At 41.2% G+C, this 7,370-nt stretch overlaps 1 pseudogene; it reads right to left on the bottom strand.

Moving 5' to 3' along the window:
* Positions 1–4,468: 4,468 nt before the first annotated feature.
* Positions 4,469–6,640, bottom strand: LOC146314006 (28S ribosomal RNA; annotated as a pseudogene).
* Between the last annotated feature and the right edge of the window lie 730 nt (positions 6,641–7,370).

The following is a 7,370-nucleotide window of genomic DNA, read 5'->3' as shown; positions in this document are numbered from 1 at the left end:
TTAATAAGTCATTTAATTTGAAAATAAAGAATTTCAAAGAAAGATGAGTTATGGGACCCTTAATGTTTATTCATTTTATCTGATAAGTTCTTTTATTATTAACATTTGTTTATTAACTGTCTCCTGACCTCCTGTCATTTTGTAAAAGTGGCCCCTGGACAAAACAAGTAGAGAAACCCTGTTATAGGTGTTCCTGGATCAAAAATGAGCTTTATGCTCATACTGACCCCACATACTAACCATTCACTGTACATCATTTGTGTTTTATTTTGCAATTAGTGTGTGGCAACTTGATTCAACACTAATTCAATTGATGTGACATATAAGCACAAGATAAAGTGAAAAAATAAAAGTCCCTCCACAAGATGGTGCATCAAGTGTCATACATCCAGTCAGGATGAGATGAAGACAAATGAAATACTCAGACACAATATCTGTGTTTGTCTCTTATTCCAGAGGATGATTTATTGCTTGTAAACAAGAACCTCCATGTACATCTGGAGAAAAAGCACATGAAACTGACGAGACACTGGTTACACTGTGGTTTATACTTGAACATTTGAATATCACTCTTTGTTACAAAGAGGTGCAGGTTTATCAACAAGGTCAGAACACAGGCTGCAGCACAGCTGGTCTCCAGTCTCTCTGGGGTTCTTCAATAACTGTCCTCTACTATTTGTACCTGTAACACTTGATGTGAGCAAGACCACACTCTTCTCCTCCACCTTTACCTGCTCACAGTCCTTACTGGACAGTATTTTTCATACAGTTGATATACACTCTGGATACTTTAACACAAACATACAGGTAGAAACAAACACAAGTTTAATAGGTCTCCAGGTTTTTATCTTTATCATCATAGATTCACAACAGTCAGCTTCATCACAATTCCCATAATGTGAGGTAATGATGCAGATGTCAAGCTCAGGCCCCAGTAATTTCAGTTAAAGGTGAGTTGAGTCATTTTGGAAAAAGAAAGTGTATATTTGAACACAACAGCCAGAAAAACACAGATGTGCCTCCAGTCCTCCCTCAGAAGCTCTGCCCCTCAAATTCATCAACCTGCATTTCCAAAGAAATGACAGTAACAAGTGAGCAACATGGCTGAATCCAGTGTGTCTTAAGCTCCAAGATACTGGTAACCTAACTGAGGTAAAATAACATTTCATCACTAGGAAAGTACATGTGTGGAGAGGACGTGAGGCACAGGGCTGACAGACAGCTGCTGAGAGCCGGGGAGCTTTGGAGGAGAGAGCCGGGGACAGATCAGAGCTTCTGGAGGAAGAAACAACGTAGTCACACTTATTTTGTTCTGATGCAGACTCCTTTGATGGCAGGAGAGGAGCTCAGAATTAATGTTTCACATTTTTGTTATTAAAAACCAGATTTATCTTCACTCTTGCTTCCCAACATGTTGGCAACAGTGACCCACATATTAGCTGACTGTGCTTGGCTGGTTACATTAAACTGATTGGTCTCTCTGTCCATGTTTGTCACTGAGAGGAGGAGTTATGTATTTTCCTGAATGTACAGAGAGGAAGGGGGAAAGAAGAGAACAGCGAGATAAAACAGAAAGAACTGGCTTCTCTGGTGAGTGCTGTCAGAGTCTCACAATCAAACACACAAACAAACACACATAGCTTTTGCCTGTGCTCACTATCTATTAGGATGTTGCTCATTAGCATATGGCTTCCTGCCTGGGGTGAATAAATACACACACGAATAACATGAGATAAATGTTTGTCCCTTTAAAAAGGGGAATAGTAGTGGGAGAGCAGTGAGGAGAAACACACAGCTCTGTCGTTCACTCGGTTGTACTGAATTATTTCTCACATAATACATACAAAACTCACTTGTACTTAACCAGAAACACATTCAGTATGCCTTATGAAATGTGTTCTTAGTCTATTAACTTATTCCTATTGCCACATGAACTATTCAATAGCAAAATTAGCATTTTTATCTTACTGTACAAGCATTAATGTAACAGTAGCTAGCTTCAATGGCGAGACGGAAAAGTAAAACAGTCCAATATGGTCGTGCCACCATGCAGTCTCCAGCTTACATATCGTTGAAATTTAAAATAATCTTGCCTGCCTTTCCAGCGTGCAACCTGTTTCAAGCCTTGCTCTGCCTGCCTGCCCTGTTTCTTCTGAGAGCCTAGCATCAACTCAAGATGTCCATTCACCATACACAGAAATTTTGATGAAATTTGCAAAAGCTGAAATCCTAACTGTGTTCACACTAAAAGCAAAGCAAATACTGGCCTTGCATTATTCGCTGGAGTTTGATTGCCAGATCATTTTGGGAACTTTTACTATTGTTATTCACATTACATGTGTGAGTGTGTTTATTCACCCCACAGGCAGCCATAAGCAAATAAGCAATATACTAAGAGCTAACGAAGCTGCCACCAGGAGCTGTGTGTGTCAGCCACGACAGCACCAGAGAAGCCGGCTCTCTCTGTTTTGTCCCAATCTGTCTCTTGCTTTCCCCCTCCTTTCTGAGAGAGGACAGACACACAGACAGACAGACACACACAGACAGCTGCCTGTGGCTGCCAGTGCTCATCTACTGTTAGCATATTGCTCATTAGCTTATGACTGCCTGTAGGATGAATAAATAAACTTGCATGAGTAAGGGGAATGGCTACAAATGTTGCGGTGATCAAACTCGCGGGAGTAACGGGAGGCGAAAATTCGCTTTGCTTTTGGTCTGAACACATTATAGACAACATTATGTGTAAACTAAATTTAATTTACACACCTCCATGTTTGTATACCTATGTAAAACCTATGCTCATTTAATGTGTTTAAAAATAACATTTGCATACATTACCCCTTAAAATCAACACTGCGACGTCATCCAATTCATCCATGCCGTTAGCTGACTTAGCCAGCTAGTTAGCGACAAGTACAAATTAATGTTTGTATGCACTGGCAAACAGTGTAATTGATGACAGTATTTAGTTTTACTTATTACTTTTGGAATGATGTGGTGCAGTCTGTTCAGAGCAACAGAAGAGAAAACGAAACATAATTCCAGCTTTTGCCTCTTTTTCCATATCACATGGACATGGTTTGATGGAAATGTAATAAAAATAGCCACACTGTACTTAAGATATGTACAGTAAGAGACATTATAATGCAATGTGTGAGGTGGGCATGTTGTTGACCTGCAGTTTTCAATAAAGCAGATTTTTTTGTCTTAATTCAAGTTAAGTCTATTTCCTGAAACAAGACGATTCATCTTTTACAAATAACACAGCAGCTTAAAACCTTATGACATGTCAAAAAAGCTTGTTTCATCTGAGATATGACTCAAAACAAGATGTTTTCAAGACTGTTTCACTTAACAAATTCAAGATGCACTGTCTAAAACCAAGTCCCTATATCTTTAGGTGATTGTGCCTTATATTAAGTGTGATGAGATATTTTGACTGGAAACTAGAAAAATATACTTGGTAAGATTTTGAGTTTTTGCAGTGATGTTGTTGAAAAGTCATACTTAATTCTAAGCCTAACCCTAAGCCTAATCCAAAAACAAATGATGAAGGCAATTATTGGAAACTCCTGTAATAGAAAGATAATTTCAACATTAATTATTTCATTGAGTTTTATTCACAGAGAACTTCAGAGCTGTACTCCTGCATTCATTATGCAGCATCTATGACTGAATACATACAGTAAGAAATGAGGAAAACTATGAGATATGTGGATCCTGTGATTATTTACAGACATTAACATTGAGAGTATTATATGTACTGTTTACTATGTACTGCTATCTGTGTACTGAGTTGTACATACAGATACTTTATGCATAGTACAGTGGTAAATTTTATATGAGCTGCAGTAGAAAGAGATGTAAATCTTCAGAGCCAAACTAGTGATGATTACCAGCAAGTCATGAGTCAAGAGAGCTTAGAATGAGTAAAATCACCTTGAAATATTTTCCCAGAAATGATCATTCTGAAAGCTGATCGAAACCAGCTGTAAAAGAAACCATAGATGAATGGATTGAGCACTGAATTTGACCATCCGAGAAACTTAAATGCAAAATATATTGCAAGTATAGACGGCATCAAATAGAACATGGACCAAAGAATATAGAAAGGAGTCCAACAGATCAGAAAAACTCCCATCATAATAGCCAGAGTTTTAGTCGCCTTTCTCTCCATCTTACTTTCAGACTTTGTGCTCTGACAGGTTGTGTTCTGGATGCTGCGTGCCTGTCTCTGTGCCACAATCAAAATCTTTAGGTAGATGGCACACATTATGATAGCTGGGAGGTAAAAACAACAAATATCTCGTAAACCAGTAACGGAGAATCTAAGAATAGATAGAGTCCAGCTCAGCAGGATCATGATCACAGTAACATGGACATTTATTTTAGTTCTGTACCTCAGAGGCTGACACACAGCATAATATCTGTCAACAGAAATGAAGCACAAGGTCAGAAAGCTTACGAAACGAAAGCTTAGATCAAGGGATGACTTTTAATAGATCGCAGCATGTGTTAGCTGTTCTGCTACACACGAAACCCTGACCCAGAATCAGGTTGTCTGCAAGTGATTCGGCACCAGCTTCCTCCACGAACATGCAGTGCGAGATAGGAGAGGGGACAACCATCTTCCGGCCGTTCCCCGGCCCTGTTGTGAACGGTGCTACTCACTGGCTGGAGCCAGTTATCGGAGCCCAGCCACAGTAACGCTGTCTAAACCCAGCTCACGTTCCCTGTTAGTGGGTGAACAATCCAACGCTTGGTGAATTCTGCTTCACAATGATAGGAAGAGCCGACATCAAAGAATCAAAAAGTGACGTCGCTCTGAACACTTGGCCACCACAAGCCAGTTATCCCTGTGGTAACTTTTCTGACACCTCCTCCTTAAAACCCAAAAAATGTCAGAAGGATCATGAGGCCCCGCTTTCATGATCTGTATTCATACTGAAAATCAAGATCAAGCAAACTTTTGCCCGGCAGGTGTACCGTCCAAGTCAAACTTTCCACCTGTCACTGTCCGCGGAGCAGGTCACCACTGTGCTGGTCCGGCTTCTTGTCGCCGTAAGGGGGTGCCCCCACTCGGGGCTCCCCTCCCCGCCCAAATGGGTTAGTGAAAAAGCGATAAGAGTAGTGGTATTTCACCAGCAGCAGCTGTCTCCCACTTATCCTACACCTCTCATGTCTCTTCAAATTGACAGACTAGACTCAAGCTCAACAGGGGCTTCTTACCTCGCTGATTCCGCCAAGCCCGTTCCCTTGGCTGTGGTTTCGCTTGATAGTAGGTAGGGACAGTGGGAATCTCTTTAATCCATTCATGCGTGTCACTAATTACATGACGAGGCATTTGGCTACGTTAAGAGAGTCATAGTTACTCCCGCCGTTTATCCACGCTTGGTTGAATTTCTTTACTTTGACATTCAGAGCACTGGGCAGAAATCACATTGTGTCAACACCCTCAGCTGCTAGGTGCCAGCCGAGGAGGCCCGCCAGGATACGCACCCCACTAATGGGGGGGTTAGGGTCCGATGAGCGTCGGCATTGGTGCCTTAACCCAGCTTTCGGTTCATCCCACAGCGCCAGTTCTGTTTACCAAAAGTGGCCCACTAGGCGTCTCGCATTCTTCGCCCGGCTCCAAGCCATTTAAAGAATAGGTTGAGATCGTTTTGGCCCTGAGACCCCTAATCATTAGCTTTACCGGATAAAACTGCGAGGTCGAGTGCCAGCTATCTTTGGAGGCAACCAGCTACTAGATGGTTCAATTAGTCTTTCCTATACCCAGGTCAAACGACTGATTGCACAGGCCAGTTTCCTCTGGCTTCCCCCTGCCCAGGCATAGTTCACCATCTTTTGGGTCTTATTACACACGCTCACACTCCACCCCGCCGATGGCGTGGGACAAGGCGGGCGGGTGGTGCGCCCACCCAGATGGGGTCCGGGATCCCACCTTGGCTGGCACACGCTGGCACCCTCAATTTCATTGTGCTACGGGGATTCATATGCCCTCTGATTTGCGTGTGCGTTAGACTCCTTGGTCTGTGTTTCAAGACTACGAAGCAAGATTAATGGATTAGCGAGCTATGCTGAGTCTAAAGCCAGGATTTTCAGTGTCATGAAGGTGGCTGTCTTTTAACCTGGCTAGATCACCATGGTAACTTATACTAAACTCATAACCTGGTCGGCAGCAGGTTATGTTCAGAGTTTATAATTAAATTGTCTGTAAAACACACTGTTCTTTAACTAATTATTGTCCTAACAAGATTGTTCATGAGCGATATAGCGTTTAAACTGAGGGGAGACATTAAAAATGAAAAGTTGTTGAGCTGTATGTTCGTAATATCACCGAACGAATCCATATGATGTAAAAATGTAACAGCGGCACAAACTGTGTGCATCACGCTGTCATGGTAACCTCCGTTTGGTGATGCAGAGTCATTTTTCCCCGTTTGCTCCAGATCATATTAACACTTTAAATTTACATGGTATATAATCGACACACTAAAATAATGATGAACCAACTACACCACTAACTACACTACACTTTGAATACTTTTTACTGTTATCTGTTTTGTCTTGGTGATATTGCCGCTCAGATCACTGATTAGAAAATTCATCATCATTTATCACAGCCAATCTTAAATCAGTTACACTCATTTTACGTCGGTTTGGTCAAAAACTTAAGTGATCTCCACGTCTCTGTCATCATAGGACAGTGTCAGACAAACTTCATCATGTTAAAATCTGCTGTATGGAGTTTTATTGTTTTATGTGCAGTTTCATGTGCAGCATTAAAACCGCATTTAATCGATCAGTAATTTTCTAACAGCATTCTTCTTCTCCTGCTTTATTTGCAGCAGCAATGTTACTTTTTGCCGTAATGTATTTTGGATGTTTTCCATAAGAACTTCATGATTTTGACTTAAGTAAGTGGCTCGTGATCGCTTCATTTCATGCAGAAGAAGAGTCAAATGACACAACAAACGCCCCTTTTTTAAAGTATCCAAAGTGTATATCAACTGTATGAAAAATACTGTCCAGTAAGGACTGTGAGCAGGTAAAGGTGGAGGAGAAGAGTGTGGTCTTGCTCACATCAAGTGTTACAGGTACAAATAGTAGAGGACAGTTATTGAAGAACCCCAGAGAGACTGGAGACCAGCTGTGCTGCAGCCTGTGTTCTGACCTTGTTGATAAACCTGCACCTCTTTGTAACAAAGAGTGATATTCAAATGTTCAAGTATAAACCACAGTGTAACCAGTGTCTCGTCAGTTTCATGTGCTTTTTCTCCAGATGTACATGGAGGTTCTTGTTTACAAGCAATAAATCATCCTCTGGAATAAGAGACAAACACAGATATTGTGTCTGAGTATTTCAT

The sequence above is a fragment of the Lutjanus erythropterus genome, chromosome 15, assembly GCF_056507025.1.
Source record: "Lutjanus erythropterus isolate fLutEry1 chromosome 15, fLutEry1.hap2, whole genome shotgun sequence".
Lineage (NCBI taxonomy): Eukaryota > Metazoa > Chordata > Actinopteri > Lutjaniformes > Lutjanidae > Lutjanus > Lutjanus erythropterus.
Note: the sequence above shows the minus strand (reverse complement) of the source record. Positions and strands in the feature narration are given on the sequence as shown.